Genomic DNA, 19,499 nt, shown 5'->3' with positions numbered 1-19,499 from the left:
ACGGAGCATCAAAATGGGGAAGAACGATGATTTAAGTGACTTTGAATGTAGCACGGTTGTTGGTGCCAGATGGGCTGGTCTGAGTATTTCAGAAACTGCTTACCTCCTGGGATATTCCCCCTCAACCGCCTCTAGGGTTTACAAAGAAAAAGGGAAAATATCCAGTGAGCGGCAGTTCTTTGGGAGAAAATGCCTTGCTGACGCCAAAGGTCTGAATGGTGTGACTGCTATGAGCTGACGGGAAGCCAACAGTAAGTCAAATAACCACTCACTGCAATCAAGGTGTGCTAAAGACCATGTACTAAAGATGCCACTCCTGACAGCTAAGAACAGGAAACCAAGGCTACAATTCACATGCACTCAACAAAATTGGAAGATTTAAAAAAACGTTGTAAATGAACTGGTTCTTAAATAGTGCTTTATACAACTTGCTTAATTCACCCATCTACACAGGCACTTTTTTCTATGGTTTTTCCATATAAATGCGTTCTATCTAACATTTACACACATTCCTGCTCTCACGGATGGATCAGTGAGCAACTTGGGGATAGTATCTTGCCCAGGGATATTTGACATGCAGACCAGGGATCGAACCACTAGCCTTCTGATTAGTAGATGACCTGCTCTGTCTGGTCTGATGAGTCTCAAGTTCTGCTGCAACATTCAAATGGTATGGTCAGAATCTGGGGTAAACGACAAGAAAGCATGGGCCCACCATGCTTTGTTTCAAGAGTCCAAGTGGATGGTGATGGTGTAGTGGCGGAGGGGTTATTTTCTTGGCACACTTTGGTTTGTCTAAATACCAACTGGGCATAATTTAAAGGCCGTAGCCTGTCTGAATTTTGTTGCTGATAACAGTGTTGCTAATGGCTACTTCTAGCAGGATAATGCACCATGTCACAAAGCTCTAATCATCTCAACCTGAAGACAGTGAGTTCATTGTACTCAGTCCAGTAGAGCACCTTTGTACAGTGGTGAAACAGGAGATTTGCACCATGGATGTTCAGCTGACAAATCTTCATCAACTGTATCAGTATGGACCAAAATCATGAAGCAATGTTTTCAGCACCCTTTGGGAATCTTTAGCACAAAAAATTTAATCAGTTCTGTGAGCAAAAAGGGGCTCCAACACCTTACTAGCAAGATGTACCTAAAGTAATCGTCTATAAGTGACATTCCTCAGCAATGTTGGTCAAGTTACTTGAAAAAAGTAATCAGTAACTAATTACTGATTACTTCCCCCAAAAAGTAATCCCGTTACTTTACTGATTACTTATTTTCAAAAGTAATTAATTACTTAGTTACTTAGTTACTTTTTAAAAACACGATTTACAACCTGAATAGGTGATAAAGTGATAGATCTTTCAGCCCAATTCTATTTTTTCTGCATAATCCATCATACAAAATGTAATCAAATGGAAAAGTCCCTTTTTTAAACTTGTTTTATTAGTTTTAATCTTTTAACTTTATGTATCAAGCAAAAATCTAATTATATGCAACATTCTGTGACTGGAAGAAATTTGTTTAATATTTAAACCTATTTTCTGCACATTCCAGCACATAAAATATTTTTTTGTGTGTGTTTACACTCAGTCTTTCAAATAGATGCAAGTAAAACACAGCAGAAAATAAATAAAATCAAAGACTAGCGGTCCTTTTGCTCTATGTTCACCTGTAAAGCAGGAGTAGGGTAGGCGGAGGTTTACCCTGGTGCAGGTGTGCCGCAGCGGTCAGTGGAAGAATCCGCGAGTTTCTCTGTGAATTTCCCATTATGTCATAGCGCACTCGGTGCTTGCTTGGAAGTTTAGGGGTTTTTTTCGCTGTAAAAAGACGTTTTCTTCCCACGCACAATGGACGCTAATGTTTTTGTCACTTTTTATGGACTCAAACTCAAAGTAAGGTCAGTACTTCCACGCTTTAAATGCTGCACGCTCATACTCTCTCCTGCACTCGATATATGATCCATTGTTGATCTGCACACAGTTTTTGCCACGAATGTCGCGCTCGCTTACGTCACTGTCATGAGACATTCTCACAAAAACATCACGGTTTTAGTAACGCAGTAACGCAGCGTTCCTACGGGAAAGTAACGGTAATCTAATTACCGTTTTTGCAATAGTAATCCCTTACTTTACTCGTTACTTGAAAAAAGTAATCAGATTACAGCAACGCGTTACCGCCCATCTCTGTTCCTCAGGCACCCTACACAACCTTCTACTAATCATGAAGTACCATGGACATTTTTTTCTAAAATAAATAAATAAATAAAATAAAATAAATAATAAAGGAAATAAGAACTAGATCGAATTTTAGGAATTACTATACAGCCATTCATTGGCCTGTTAAAAACACTTTATTTACTGATTGCCTGAAGTTCACCGTGAGTAAATGAGCAACTGAAACATCCAAGCAGCTGGGATCAAGAAAGCATATAGTTCTGCTCAACTAGCCAGCGTTTTCAATAAAACTGCAATTATAGCCTAATGACTGTTTGCCTCAACCGATAAGCCCACTTGTAGTTCACACCAATATCTTGTCAGGATTATACAAGGGGTGTAATGAAAAGGGAGAAATGTAACGTATCATTATGATGAGTAGAATGTATGATTGGACTGAATGGAGGATAGAGAAGACTAATAGAAAGCTTCGTTAAATGGTGCAACAAGCACCTAAACTAAAATCCCTGAGGAGAATCAGCAAAACCAATGAGCTTGAGGTGAAACCACCAGAAGTACAGAAGCCTCCCCTTGTCCTGGTTATTACTTTGGTATAGGAAGTGAAGAATGTGGTCTCCTGCAAGTACTGAAATAAAAGTGCCATCCTCTTCAATGAGGAACAGAACAAACTGTTTTTTTTCCTGTGGAGACACAATCATGGTGATTAATGGAGATCACAATGTGGGCTTCTTGACCTTTTGGCTATAAAATATGATTAATTATACCTGAAAAATTCTTTGTGAGGTGACCTCGACCTTTAACTAACACATTTGAATTAGCTTCCAGGAATCAAGTTTAATGTTTGTGCCAAATTTTAATTCCTTTAAGAAAGTTGAAAAAAAAAGGAAGCCACTACACAAAAAAGCTCCACCAGACCGCTCTCCTCAGACCCAGAATCATTCAGTTGCCTTCTCTCATTTATGTTACATCCCCTGTTGCCTTTATGGTTTCTGGTGTGAATGTTGTTACACAAGTTGTACATGTCGATGTATATAGGTTTATATTGATGTTAGAATGTTACTGTGTAACCGAAACAAAGGCTGGTTGCTGTCAAACAGTGTTTCTGCCGTATTTATGCTCTTTGGCAGTAAGCTTTTGTCGGCCCCCTAGTGGTTGCTGCGCATAGCAGGAAATGTGTTTGGACTTACTGTTTTTCTGTGCTTTTTGTGACGTTGTTTTACATTGTAGCAGCTACAATTGCGGGAACCACCAGAATACACATGTTAAATGTTTTCTGTCTTCTGCAGGTACGTGCGCTTGTTAACGGTCATTTTGTCTGTAAAGCACAAGCAAGTGAAAATGTAGTGCGCTACTGTAAATTTGTCCACTAGAGGACAATGTTTAGCCGGTGATACTGTTTGCTGAGACTTCTGTACCCTGTTATTTTGTTTTATACGATTGTGAAATGTATTTTTATAAGTCATAAGATTTATTTTTGTGTACAAGTTCAGTGTGACAGACAGTAAAATTGAAGAAATGATTATTTTCCATCTTTTCTTTATTAAGAAGTAGATTATAAGTCTGTCAACACAAGTTGCGTTTGCACTGTGAGGGAGCTACAATTGCGGGTACCACCAGAAGACACATGTTAAGTGTTTTCCATGTGTTCTACAGAAAAAAACGTGAAAAGCCAACCTTTCTGAGCGTCTGTGATTTATGAAGAGCTGGAAGCGTTACATATGCAAAGAGGAAACTTTGTCATATCTGGCTGATAGCGTATTGTTTTTCCAGTTTATTCCCATCCTTCCCCAAGCACGTTATCTCTTAAGGAGTACCAGTTAAAATTAGACAAGAAGGTCACATGCTGTACTTTAATGATAACTCAAAGGAAATGTAATAATAACAGAGCATCGTGTACTTCAAAAATAAACTCATGGTGTCTTGAAAGCTGACTAAACTGTCTAATAAGACAGCTGACAGTTGTCTGAGTGATGTTAGATTATTGTAACAATATGGTTAGCATGTTGCCTAACAAATCAAGAAAGCCTTTATTTGTCACATGCAAGGGCGGGACAGCATGAGAACAGAAAACAAAAAAACCCCTCCTCTGCACAAAGAGCACATAAATGTCCACATCACAACATCATGAAGCACGTGACAAGCAACAGGGGTGGGTAAGGGGTGAGAAGTAAGCCGATCCAGACACTGCCATCCTGCCCGGCAGCTATTCATCCAGTGCTGGGCCCAGACCCGCTGTCCGACTCGGCCTTGGAGATAAGCGTACAAGGGTGTTTGGAATGAAGAGTCTAAATACAGTTTGTTATCAGGGGAGAAATTGTTTGTTCTGTTCAGCTCCAGCCTTGAGACTGCAGCTGGTGCCGATATGGTAGCCACATGAAATAATGGTGGTGTTCTTGCTTTAGTGCGAACCACTGCATGTCAATTTTACAGTCGATCTAATGTCCATCACTGGTTCCTCACCATTCCTGTTGGAGAGCCATGAGCCTCTCCACGATGTTATCCAGCTACACCGAGATGTTATCCAGTTTGCTCATAGAGCATGAGTGTTCACGACAGCTGTGAGCCTCTCCAAGATGTTGTCCGATGTTGTCAGAGTCTCAGCACTCACAGCAGCCGCAAGCTTCTCCAAGATGTCATCCGTGCTGCGTCTAATGAGCCCATTCTGAGAAGCCATGGCTTGCTCCGTCGTTCCAATCAACATAGCGGGCAGCCTTGTGTTGATTTGAACAGCTCTTTCCGCTTTCTTTATTCTTCGATAAGCCAGGGCCAAGCCAGGGCCAAGCCGGGGCCAAGCCGGGGCCAAGCCGGGGCCAAGCCAGGGCCAAGCCAGGGCCAAGCCAGCAAGAACCCTGTTATCATGGTTCCAAAAAGATAGATGTCTTCAATAGACTCTCCTGAACCCAGGCTTCTCATCGAGAAGAGGGTGTCAATTGGATTCAGGGACCAGTTGATCAAATCCATAATTCCTCTTTTAGGTTTTAGAGAACGGACTGTGAGACTCTTCAAGGGTAGAGGGAGAGAAGCAGACAAGACCAGACAGAGACATGAGAAAGCCAAGCAGGAAAGATAAGGGAAGGGAGAGGGAGAAAGTGCGACCGCCTTCGTCAAGAGCCAGAGAGATGCACAGGTCCTGGGTTTGAATCTACCACCCTGCTGGGGCCTTTTTGTGTGGCCTTCGCATGTTCTTCCTGTGTCTGAGTGGCGTTCCCTTCAGGTACTCCGGCTTCCTCCCTCAGTCCAAAGACATGCAGTGAGTGGGCTTCAGTTAACCGGTGATTTAAAATTGCCAGTAGGTGTGAATGTGAGTGTGATTGGTTTTCAGTCTCTCTGTTAGTCCTGCGACAGACTGGCGACCTGAAAAGGGTGTACCCCCCCTCTCATTCTGTGGCTGCTGTGATAAACTCCAACCCCACTGTGACTCTGAATTGGATAAGTGGAAGAAAATGGATGGATGGACATCCAGTGTGAAGCTTACTCAGGCAAGAAATGTAAAGGTCTTTCATACTGTAGCGGAAGAAAACACCCAAACAACAATTAAAACAGCACATATACTGCATTAAAAACATTTTTTCCCTGTACAGCCATAAATAGTTAAAAAAAAATCACAGAATTTTTCAAAAAACAGATAAGAAGGACACTAATTATAAGAAGTATGTTCGGCTCAAGTGTGAATAAAATGTGCGTAAATGTAGCTGAAGAAAAGAGCTAGAACTGTTGCCTTAATAGCAATATAAACTCAATTTATTATTTAAATCAAAGAAGCTCTAATCTTTTCTAAAGATTTTGTTTTTCAGACAGAAACTTAGGTGTTATATATGACAGTTCAATGTCTCTTGAGAAACACTCTAAACAACTTGTCCGGAACTGTTTTTATCATCTAAGAAACATTTCTAAACTCAGGCTACTGGTGTCAAAGGCAGAACTTGAGATGATTATTCATGCTTTTATCTCTTCTCGTTTGGATTATTGTAACGGTCTTTTTACGTGTCTCAACAAATCAGCTCTGGATCGCCTTCAGTCTGTACAGAATGCAGCGGCAAGACTTTTAACTGCTACAAACAAAAGGTCACACATTACTCCAGTTTTGGCTTCTCTTCATTGGTTGCCTGTAAATTTTAGGGTTCATTTTAAAATTTTAGTTGTAACTTTTAGAGCTCTGCATGGTGAAGCTCCCCAGTATATCTCTGACCTGTTGAAACCTCATGCTTCATCCCGAGCACTTAGGTCTTCAAGTCAGAGGCTACTGGTGGTCCCACGTACTAGGTTTAAAACACGTGGGGATCGGGCTTTTCAGGTACTGGCACCTAGGCTGTGGAACTCTCTGCCGTTGTCTTTACGCTGTCTAGACTCTACTGACTTTTTTAAAAAGCAGCTGAAGACATTTTTATACAAACGGGCTTTTAATTAATTTTAACTTGTATGTCTGATCTTATTGTAAAGCACTTTGTGATTTTTATCTGTGAAATGTGCTATATAAATAAATTTTACTTACTTACTTAAGTGTGATCTTTCTTAATGCTAATGTTCCGCTTTAATTAAAGATGGAAAAAATGGTTTGGTATAGCCGAAGAGATGTCACTGAAAGCTCGGATGTAATGGAAAAACTGAACAGATATAGATCTAAAAAGTTATGACTGTGTCATCAAAGTGTCACTCGCCCTGAAACGGCTGATATGAAATCGCTCATCAAAAACTTCACCTCAATCAGCCTGAACAGAGTGCTGTGACAGCTCGATGTTTTCCATTTCGCACCCTCTACGTGTCTCCCTCCCTTTGATTGGGTCACTTTTACTTTTATGTTATGACATTTTGTATTAATAGTCTTTTGTCTCTGTATCAGAGACCCACTCTACAATCTGTGTCATGATCTCCAGACCCCTGATTCACAGTGGACATGGCTGAATAATAGGGGAAAAAAAAGAGAGAAGGAAAAAAGGAGAGGGCTGGGATTCAGAGGCTCAGACAGATCAAACTGAGAAAGGAAGGCAAGGCTGACAGCTGCAGGGCTGCGGTATAAAAGGAGCAGTGAGGCTGCAAGAAGATGCTAATTCTCTCCCTTTTCGAAGCAGAGATTTTCCTTGGGGCAAAAAATAAAATTAACAACCCACTCGATAATCTAGTTCATTTGAGCACATTTAAAAATCGTGATAGTTTATAGTTTTAACTGCTATCACAATTTTAAAGAAATAAGTTAAATCAATAATGATTCACTGCATTATTCAGTATGTAAAATATTTGCTTTTGCATACAAGAGGAAAGGAATATTTACTCTCTCACCTAGCTGTGATGAAGTTTGATCTAATGTGTTGCATTTATACTGATTTCTACAGAGTTACTATTACACTTGGTAATTCTTTTAGATGCTGCATTAAGTACATTTGCCATTGTGTCTTGCACATTTCCCGAACTGTTTATAGTCTCAATATTATATATTTCCTTTTAGTAAGAGGTTAAATACCCTAATGGTCTCTCTCCACACCCCCCACAGCCTCATTTCACAGAGGGAGGCACCCATGAGGGCCAGTCCCCGTGCACCTAATGAGGGCATGAAGACTCAGGTCTGTGCCCTGACTTCTGCATTCACTTTCTCCATTTCTCCTCCGTACAGCCTCACAGTCATGAATATAACGGCCTAAACTGTCCTCCCAAATGTGCAGGGAATGAAGACTGCGGCAAATGAATGAACTTTAGAGTGACACCATCCGCCGTGGCCAAATTTATGGAAGGAAAAATCTGCAATAAAGTCAGGGAGGGATATGCTCAGCAAATTTACATGCTAAGTAGAAGCACATGAAGCCAAGCTTTTAACTTCACAAAAAAGAGTGCACCTTATCTACAATTGCCTCAGTGCAAAAAAAAAAGAAAAGAAAGTTTGAATTCTTTTGAAGTAATGACACAAAGAATAATGACTAACATTAAAAATTAGACATACGTCAGTGTTGGTAGCTGGTTTCTGTGCTCTTGAGGCATTTAATGAAACAAAGCTACACTTCGTTGGCTTGTTGGCAGGCTGTGAAACAGGTTACTGAACAAGCTGCCATGTCAGTGGTTATAATGTGAATTTTCACTTTTAAAATGTTGAAATTATGCTATTTGTGTGTCACTTGCTGCATTCACGCACTGTAAGCCATTGATAAGCTGACACTTATTTTCTGCTCTGGTGCCTCTTATTATACTGTCACAGGATGTGCAGTCATTCTTTCATCCAGTGGCCTCAGAGACAGCCGATTGATGGCAGTCTCGATCACTGTCTGAGAACTCTGACCGACCTCTGCATGTGTATCTAAATTCCAGGTGTGAAGAAAAGTATTTGCATTGGATTCACTTTATAGGTACACCTTGCTAGTACCAGCTCACAACTTAAGCATTTGTGGCATTCGTAGATTCCTATTGAAAAGAGCATTGAAGTGGTTTTTACTGCAGATGTGTCAGCTGCATATCCATGACGAGAACCTCCATGGAAACAGGAGTAAATTGTGGTCATAAAGGGAGGGGTATAGTCTGCAATCATACTCAGGTAGGCTGTGGCATTTTAAGGATGCTCAGTTGGTATTAAGGGTCCCAAAGTGTGCCAAGAAAATATCTTCTTCTGCCGTACCCCATCTGCTTTATGCTTCAACGTGCTGTGCATTCAGAGATGCTCTTCAGCATGCCTTGGTTGTAATGAGTGGTTATTTTAGTTACTGTTGCCATCCTATCAGCTCGAAGCATTCTGGACAGTTTCCTCTGGTCTCTGGCATCAACAAGGCATATTCTGCCATGGTGCTGGGTCAGTGACCCAGCATTCTGTGTTTATTATTATTATTGTTATTATTATCTGATGATTTGATGTTTATTTTGATCATGTACTCTAGTTGAGAGTTTCTTCCTGTGCCTCCTTTGTTGTGTGCCAGGTTATTCCAGTCTGTGTGCTCTCTCTGTGCTCTGAGTCAGTGTCGGTAGTTCAGTCTGTGGGTTCCGGTTTTACTTTGAAGGCCTGCGTCTCTTGCCTCGTCATGTTAATTAGGATCAGCTGTGCCTCCCTGCGGTTTGCCATTCCGTGTTCCCTCTGTGTGTGTGTGTGTGTGTGTGTATATATATATATATAGTGTGTGGTTGCCTGTGCTCATTGTTGGTCTGTCTGCATTAGTTGGTGTGTCATTGCATCTCTCTGCTCACCATCCCATGTTTCTCCCTGCTACATGTTTTAGGTTAGTTCATTAGTTTTCCCAGCTCAGGCCATTCCTTAGTTCTGTCCTTACCACCCTTGCTTTTTGTTTGTACTTCACTCATTGTAAATAAACGCTCACTCGCATCACAGCCTTTGCCTGCATTTTGGCTCCTTTATTCATAAACACCACCGCTTGCCCCGCAAACCGCGACATTTTCTCCGTAAACACGAGAGATGATTGTGTGGGAAAATTCACCAACCACCATACCACATTCAAAGCCACTTAAATCACCCTTGTTCCCCATTCTGATGGTCAATTTGTACATCAGGAGGTGTTCTGGAACATGTCTACAGGTTTACATGGACTGAGTTGCTCCAGTATGATTGGCTGATTAAATATTTGTGTTAATGAGCAATTGTACCTAACAAAGTTGGTGAGTCCTCTGCTCTGAAATGTCAGAAAAGTCAGACTGGGTGTGTGTTATCAATTTTACTTTCATTTATTTTTCATTTATTTTGTTTGGATCTGGAGTGGTCTGGAGATCACAGCCCTGCGACAGAGCAGAGACCTGTCCAGGGTCCACTGGACGGATGGATGGATGCATTATTAATGAATTGCACGAAACACAGTGATACAAAACCATGTGTGACTTTCTCAAAATAAGTGCAAATTTTAATTTGGATGACTCTCGGAGGACATGTCATACATGTGCTGAGCCTTGTAAAACATCACATGCAAAAGATTTCCTCAAAAAAGTGCCAGCCCCCCCCAAAAAGTAAAAGTTTAATAAAGTGTGAACCAATCCCTAATGCCAGCCTAATTTTTGGCAGTGATAAAATTAAACTGAAGGAGTGTTTTGAAAGTTTAACATTAGGCTTTAGTTTTAAAATGTTTGTATTGTATTTTTCAAGCACCTTCCAACAACAGAATACAAAGTGCTTCATGTAAGACATCAAGAAAAAATATGAAAGAAATGGAAGTGAATATAAAAAAGGCAATTTAAAAAGACACATCACTGTTTTTCCCCCATATTGAACTTTTGGTTTGTATGCTTCATCTCTGCTCTGATGTTCTTTTCTCGTACATTTCCTCAGAGCACAGCTTTCAAGTGAAGGAGAGTTGATCTCTTTTGTAGTCTCCTGGCTCCCCCCCTCTGCCCTCTCCTTTTAGTCCTCCGTCACCTCCCCCACCCACTGTCTTGACTCTCCTACACAGCTGCATGCATAAGTTGATCCAAACAGTGAACGTAGTGCTATTCCCCTCCCCAGACCTTAAAAAACGGTGGGAGAGAGGACGCCAAGCCAAGCCTTAATGAGCTTCTTATGCCAGGAAACAGTCACTGCAATAGATTAACCAGGGCAATTCAGAAATCTGAGAGACTTCGGGCACTTACTTTTACAGATGGAAACAGTTAACAAACCTCTAAAAATGCACAAAAAGAACAGAGTTTACAGCATAAACAGAGTCACATGTCTTCCAGTACACCAAGCCTACATAACAAGCCAAGGGATCATGAGTCAAAACTTGACTGAACTAAAACTGTCATAACTCACCTTGTCTGACTGAAAAACAGCTATGCCTTAGTAGTTTCATTATTAGATAAGCTAACCTTTTGGTCTGCTCCAGATTTATATTAGCAATCCTTTGGATTTTCTACACGGGATTAAGTAAAACAGGGAAGTTTCATTTTAATCTTTCACGTGACAATTTATGCACACTTGTCAGATGGAAGTACCAGATGTGTCTTTAACCAGCAAACTGAAGTCAGCAAGGTGGTTTTACCTGTGTTTTTATAAGGACTCAGCATTGATCTGTTCTGTTAGATGAGAAACTCACAGGAGATTCTTAAGGCAGGAAAATCAATCATCCAGCTCTCGCTCTACCACAGTTCTCCTATTGAGTAATGACACGTCTTGATAACAATCTGGAATGGTAGCTTTTAGATTTGTTGCTGTGGAGATGGCTTTTACTGCACGTCATACTTTGCCTGACCTCCTTAAACTCTCGTATTCATCTGAAAATTACTTGCCAAGTAGAGTTAGTATCCAATTAACCTGATTGGTGCATCCAAATGGTTTCTCCCACAGGCTTCTCCTGTTGATAATGCTCCCAATTAAAATAGAATTTGAAGCCTTTTCCTTGTTACATGGAAATGAACAGAAGGTCCCATTAGTCGTCAATTACAGATGGCTCCTAGTTGTTTATTCAGTACAGCAGCACATGAGTGGCTGCTTCAAACAGAGGGCTCTTTGATGGATGTTAATGAGAGACAGTTGGCATCCACGTATTTCTGACCAAACCTTGAAAGTTAATCATTATATATACAGTCTTCCTTTCACTGGGTGGAAGCCACAGCAAAGCAAACCTGGTCTATAGCTTTCTGTTGATTAAACTCTAAAAGATGTCCGCTTCTATTTAACCTTTAGACCAAAGACATTTCTGGTGGATACTGACAGATTATGAGAAATCTTTACTTATTCGCATCAGTCCCATTCCTAAAACTCATCTCATCCAGCTCATAGAAGGACACAAATGTGCTGCTCATTCAAGTGTAATCCCATACTACTGAAGCCAAACTTCCTATTAGTCCATCTGGCTATAAAATGAGATTAATTGGGAGAGAAAGAGAGAGAGGTTGGATTGGCAGATTTTCTTTCTCTAAATTGTATTTTCATGTTTTCCCTCAAAGATAACATACAGTATGATAAATCTAACAAGATAAAAAGACATATTTTGAGGGCATTAACAAGAAACAGAAAGGTACATAAACAAATCGTCACTCTCATTTCTAATAAGTAATTTTCTCATTGTTCTAAATGGCGTTTTAACCAGTGTAGACTGTTACATGAACATTTTGTAGTACACTATCATCATGCCCACCTCAGAAGTTGTGTGAAAATGATCTCTTTGCATGCATAGATACATATTAAAATGAAGCTTATGTGTAAATTCAATAAGGCTGATCTGTAATCAGTCATCTGCCTGCTTTCCTGGGTGTTAGGCTGCTTTTCTGTTCTCTAAACGGTATCGCTGTCAATCTCAGTATTGTCATCATTACTCCATGTTCGGGATTAAACAATTATCAAACGCACAGGTGAAGAAATGACACTCAGACACTTTGACAGTTAACGTGCACGGGTGAAGACTCAGAGAGACTCACACCGAGTCGCAGGCGTTTCCTTTATTTAACAAGCATAGCAGTTCCTGTTTTTCATGTTCGTGTGTGGGTGCTGTTTGTGAGTCAACTTCTGCAAAACTCAGCTTTGTGTGTAAATCTCATGTGGTCTTATCATATGGCTTATATGGCTTACAGTTTACTGTTTAGAAGCTGGGCTGCAGCTTCTAAATATGAACACTATTATTATGAAGCAAAGCATAAAAACATTTCCCCATAACACTCCATTAGTCCAATCATCTTCTTGCCCGCCTTCTTTGGGCCAATCAGCCTCCACTTTGCATAGTTTAGATCCGTGATCACCATCACGCTCCCTTTCAGGCTTTCATTTGTATAACCCTACTCCTCCCCATCTCCACCTCACAGGCATCTCTGTCAGAGCTTGATCCTGGCCTCAGTCTTCATCTTCACCGCCAGTGTCTAGACTATGGGGGTGGGGGGGATTCTGTTTTGCCATGATGGGTCATCGAAGTCTAATCGACAAATACATTAATTTCTCTATCTCAGTAAATCATGTTCGATTGTTCCGAGTGATCTCTCGTTATTGGACTGTGATTGTGAATAGTTTTATACACTTAACAGTGATCAGTTACTAAAACATGAACCGATAAAGACAAAAACATCAGAGAAGGTAGTATAAATTAATTTCCATCCCTCCATTTTCTTAATCAGACAATTAGGTGGGTTGTGTGGGGCTGATGCCTATCGCTGCTGTCTTAAAGCCAGAGGTGATGGTACACAGGGGGAAACAGGGCAAACACCTAGAAACAGCCAACCTTTCATACTCGCACCATGGCTAAATCACAAAAACATATGTAACTGATCTTATTTTCTACAAAAATCTAATTTCACACTGCGCTGCTTAAAAAAGTTTAAGGACAAACAGTTATCAAGCAGAAAAGAAAATCTTATTTATCTACAGTAAAAGACATTTTATCCAGATGGCCAAATTACACAAAATTATTTTAGCTGTAATTATATGCAGGTTTATTTTAGAAATAAGTTCTGCACCAGACTATAATCACCAGTGTTGGGCAAGTTACTTTGAAAAGGTAATTAATTATAGTTACTAGTTACTTCTTCAAAAAAGTAACTGAGTTACAATATTCTAAAAGTAATTAATTACTTGAAAAGTAACTATTGCGTTGCTTTAAAAAAATGTTTAAGCCTCTGGGGTCCAGGGTATAATTGGCCATTTTTAACTACTTTTGATTTTCCCTCTACATTTTACCTTTAAAAACCGATTTACTTTGCCTTGTTTGGTATCATCCTTTTCAGCACAACCTCACGTGTCTGAATTTACAGTTATGTTTTCATTTTGACATACTGTATTAACACAATTGATCTAAAATCAGAAAAAACCCCCCATAAAATCAGAGTAGAAAAAGTTATATTTTTTTACTGTAACAACCACAAACATGTTTAATGAATCATATTTCATAACTTTAAATGCGAATATAAATTGTCAATTTTAAAATCCTATGCACAAGTTTTGCAAACAACAAAGTTATTTGCATCCATTTACCCTTCACCTTGATTTTTTAAATAACCATTTCAAACTATTTACAGAACAATCAGCTGTTCTGCATTCAATAAGATGCCACACAAATTATTTGTGCCACTCCAAAAACATAATTTCTGTCCACTATAAAGGAGCCTGATACCTGCAGGTCTGACAGCAGCAGGTGTATCACTCCTTTTTCTACCTGGAGACAGCAGTCGCCTCATTGTTCTGACACACAACGCAAAACTATCCACAACACTACACACTAACTACTCAAGACAACACATGAACTACACACCCCAAAAACGCTAAACGTCACAAATCTCTCACATCTCAAAACTCTCTCTCTCGCCGTCACTCCTAAAACTTCCCCTGGTTTTTTTTTTTGTTGTTGTTTTTTTTGCTCATAAGCAGAGAGTGCTTGCTAGCGCAGCTGCTTAAAGCTGTAGCGTCCAGATTAGTTATATAGTTAGCTACTTCCGTGCAACTGATATAAAATGCGGTGAGCTGAACACAGCTTCAAGCGTCTGTTTGTTGAAAAATAGTAACGGACCGCATTTTCTTGTTAGTAACTGTAAAGGTGTTGTAACGATAGGAATAGTAATTAGTTAGATTACTGAAAAAAGTAACGCCTTTAGTAACGCCGTTACTTGTAACGCCGTTATTCCCATCACTGATAATCACCCACCTGTGCAAGTAATTTTTAAATGTTTTTTTTAAACAATATCAACCATATGGTGGTTTTAGATGAAATAGTCAGTTAACTTCACTCTGTTATGACTGTAAATGTATATAATTTCAAAGCAATGATTGTAAAAGCTTTCTGGCTCTAAAGGAGGATTTTGGTGTTTATTTGATTTGCGGTTTGCATAAGTTTGAACACAAAAAAACCTCTGTCTCAGTTTTCTGGATGTGTGTATGTTCCTATCTCAGATCTATATACAGTCACGAGAGAATGAAAAAAACCCTTTAATCACTGAAAAGTCTGCAGGAAAGGACTGTTTGCGTTGGTGGGTCAAATGTCTATCAGTGCATGCTTATGTTTTTCTTTCTGTGTGTGTTTGTGTGTTATGGCTGTGAAATTTAGCGGGCCAAAAGTAAAAAAGATTGAACGGTTGTTCAGTACATTCACTGGCTAAAATTTGTTTGTCCTTTCAGTTGCCTGAGCAAAATGTTGGTGTAAAAATCCCAAAAGAAAAATGTTTCCAAAATAAAGGCGCTTATTGTTTTAATAATCTAACGCAAAATTACATTAGGAAATGTTTTTAGTTTAGTGCTGCCAGCGCTGTGTTTGGAAAAAGTAGACTTAGTTTTATGCTCTTGTCTTAGAAACACAACATAATGAATCTTGCGCATTCTTTAAGCTCTGTTTCAGTGAAAACAAGCGTAAGATTCTCTAACCCTCATCGATTCTGGATGTCCCAGTACTGGGATCGCTTCATATCTTTCATAATATTGCAAAAAAATAACATTTTGAAATTGTTGCCAAAAGATGGCACATTCACCGAATACCTAATAACAGTAATGAACGTTGGCGGGGGCTTTAATTGCAGTTTAGAATTTGTTTTTTATAGGATGGAAGTAAAAATATCTATTTTTGCCAGGGCTTTTCATATCTGACTATGGTTTAATTTTCTGTATATCAAAAGTATCTCTTTTTCATTGAGCCATGATTGTTTCTTTTGGCCTTAAATTTTAATAGAAGAACATAAACATAAAAGCTATACTCTGAGGTCTGTTGTCATCTCTGTATTGTAAAAGAAACATACTTCTGTTCATTATAATATTTATTCACTAAAAAATAAAATTATCTGGTGTTTTAGCATGCGAAAACTCCCAAATACAAAATGTGCTTGATTACAATATCTCAAATATTTGTGAATCAAACTGCTCTTGTTTGCTTGCCTACTGACTATAAATTGTAATGTACATGTAATTAGATAAACAGATCCTTAGTCCATAGGTTTGAATGAAGCTGAAAGAGGCTGAAATGACAGTAGATTCAATGTATGTGGAAAAACTGAGATATATCTTTGTAATTGCAACCCTTTTATAGGCAGATCTGCTCTTACCTTGTTTTGAAAGTCGATTGACGTGTAAATAATAAATAACCTGAGGGTATTAGTACTTTCAATACAACAGACATTGGAGTCTTTGATTGTGTAGATTAGTATGCAAGAGACAAACATCTTCCTTTTATAATGTGTGTTGGTGCTGCTGTAAATATTTACACCTTCTGAGGTGCATCTGAGGACTGACTACAAGTCAGTGTCTGCATGGAAAATAAACAAGTATAAGCACTTGACAGAATGAATATTTTCACTGATGAATGCACAAATTAAATGAAATGATAAACTCAAGAACTGAGTAAATAAAGCCAAAGATGAATGTTAACATATTTATAACTTTGTAACTGCCTCAAAATCATAGATTTCATAGAACTGCACGTAAACAATTAATTTATAATAATTATAATGATATGTGGGTTGACTTTTAAACAAGCAAGACTCGTTTATCAGATCAGAGGTAAAATATTAGTGCAGTATTCTTGAAATTAAGTGTACTTAAGTCATTCTTTATTCCAACTGATTGTTTCATCCAAGATCAAATGGTCAAACATTAAACTGTGATATATTAAACTAAATATTTATCAGGCTACGGATGCTGTGACTCTACGGTCACGCTTTTCTCATAATTTGTAGACAGCTAGGTGTACAAATGTTTGGATAATGGCAACTTTTTTGGGGATTTTGGCTCTGTACAGACGTACCACTATTTTTCGGAGAGTTTAACAAACAAATTGAATGAACTGTTTTGGAATTTTTGAAAATTTGATTCCCCATTTTCAAAGAGTCAAATAAAAGAGCAGTTTCACGGTCAGGTCAGTCTCTCATTATTTCATGACAAGTGTGACAGATAAAAGATCTGAAGGTGATTCCAACTGTTCAACTTGCATTTTGTAGCTGTTCAGTTCAACTCTTAATATAAGGTCAAAAGAAATATTGATTCAAGCGAAGGAAGCCATCATTGGCCTCAAAAAGCAAAATAAACCCAATATAGAGAAAACAACAACTTCAGGGGTGGTCACATCAACACTCTGGTACATTCTCAAAAACAAGGAATGTACTGGCCAAACATCCTGGAAGATGACAGAAGACAACTAAAACAACTTCATAACATTTAACCAAGTCAAATAAACTTGGCAAAGTAGCCGTATCATGGTCAAAGTCTCCAATCAAGAAACATTTTCATTAATAGAAATACAGAGTGTTTACAACAAGATGGAAACCACTTTCTACACTTAACAACACAAAGGCCAGATTAGACTTTGTTAAAAAGCATCTAAGAAAATCTTTGGTGAGATGAAAGCAAGATTAAATTGTACCAGCATGATGGGAAGAGAAAAGTATGGGAAATGAGAAAAACAGGTCATGCTCTGAAGAATACCACATCTTTTAATCACGATATGGGGAATGTTATCATGAAAGTGGCCACTTTCATGAGTAATCACATATAAGTTTTTACTATTTCTTTTCCATATGGGATGGCATGGGCATGTATGGACGTGAGTGGAACCAGGTCACTATAGGTGTTTTTGATAATGTGTGCTGATAGAAGTAGCAGGATGATACAGGGCTATACATGTTATATATACATAGATTCAGCCAAATACTGCAAAGCTGTAATGGTGCAAATGGATTATGATGCAAAGCATACTGTGGGTATCAAAACATCTACAATTCCTGCAAAGTCTGCAGTTTAATCACTAATAAAAATATGCATTACATGGAACCCTATCATGATTGACTTCACAATATCATGACGTGCAATAAGAGCAATAAGATAACGCAGCTTTCCTCTGTTCCTGTTTGAGTACTGCAATGTTATCAAATTTATGATACAGAGTGACTGCACACTCATCTGAAGCCCTTCACTGCCTTTAGGTTAAATATCTGATAGCAGGAAAAACTTCAAACATGCAAAATGTCCCAGAATTTTGCCTTTCAGCATAAATAGACTCTGAACACTAAAAGAACTAAAAGTCTTCTGCTCAGCTAATAAAGAGATTTAGTTTTATGGGGGAAAGTTAGAAACATCCTTATTGTAAATCATGGAACAGATTTGACATAATGAGATGGCATGTTGAATATTGATCAAAGTGTGTTAGCAATTACTTCTTTTATTTTGAAAAATCTTATGCTGGTGTCATATAGAGACAAAGACCTGATGTTGCGGAATGTTGACGTAACATTTGATGCTCCAGGCAGCATTCAAGTCAGGACTCACAAAATTCCACAACCGCGCACTTTCTTTTATGTGCTCATCTCCTGGTACACAGATTTAATCCAGAAAACATCCAATTCTAAATAAATTAAAGTCGGCTCAGTCATGCTGTATCAAAGGAAACTATGTGCTGAGCATGTAGGGTGATTTAGCAATGACATGCCCTGTGATTCTGACACTGAGCATAAAGCCCTTCACCAAAGAAGTCTTGCCAACCCTCACTATGCTGAGCACGTAGCATGCATCTATTGAGAGCAATAGTCAGCTCAGAGTGCTCAGAGCTTGGTGGTGTTTTCAACCTCAAAAATAAAGCTGTAAGGAATGGATTAAACTCCTTTCACATGCAGCTGCAGTTGTTATCATAATCTTGTGTTCACGAAAGTGCAATGCAAGTCCTCATCCACCTCTAGTACTTGCTTGCTTTTATCCGCTTCTCTTGGGAATCAACTCTATGTGTGGATGAATGCTAAACTTGCCCATCAGGTGTAGAGGAGTATGGTTTGAGGAGGCTGAGGAGGAGGAGGCTTGCTTTAGTGCTACCAGATACCTGCTGAAATTATTAAATTTAACGTTGGAGCAAAAAAACAACAACAAAAAAATTGGGATGTGTAAAAGTTTGATTTATCTGTTCAGACCAACGTAAATGTTGAAAACAAGACTGATCTTCAATGCTGGGTTTGGTTCAAACTGGTGACTTAATTCATGATTTAGGGCAGCGGTCTCCAACCTTTTTTGCACCACGGACCGGTTTATGCCCGACAATATTTTCACGGACCGGCCTTTAATGTGTCGCAGATAAATACAACAAAATAAAACTAGTACCGGTACCGAAAAAAAGAAGATTTATTCATAACACACGTGAAAAGACCCAGGAAAACCGAGTTAACGATAAAAACGATAACAAAATAACGCTGAAAACCGATAAAAACCCTGAAAACCATACATTTCACACCTGAGCCTCAACTCTCGCGGTCCGGTACCAAACGACTCACAGACCGGTACCGGTCCGAGTCCCGGGGGTTGGGGACCGCTGATTTAGGGTACCGGTCCTTCAAAGAGGACACCTGATTGGAGGTGGGGATTCAGAGTTGTGAAAATCCAAAATGCAACTCTCACAAATTCCTCACAGGAGACTATTGGCTCAAACGGGATCCACTGGCTGTGGGGGCCTCGCCTGTGTTGACTGTGCATGTTCTCTCACAGTCCAA

This window comes from Maylandia zebra, linkage group LG5 (genome assembly GCF_041146795.1).
Source record: "Maylandia zebra isolate NMK-2024a linkage group LG5, Mzebra_GT3a, whole genome shotgun sequence".
In the NCBI taxonomy this organism is placed as follows: domain Eukaryota; kingdom Metazoa; phylum Chordata; class Actinopteri; order Cichliformes; family Cichlidae; genus Maylandia; species Maylandia zebra.
Note: the sequence above shows the minus strand (reverse complement) of the source record.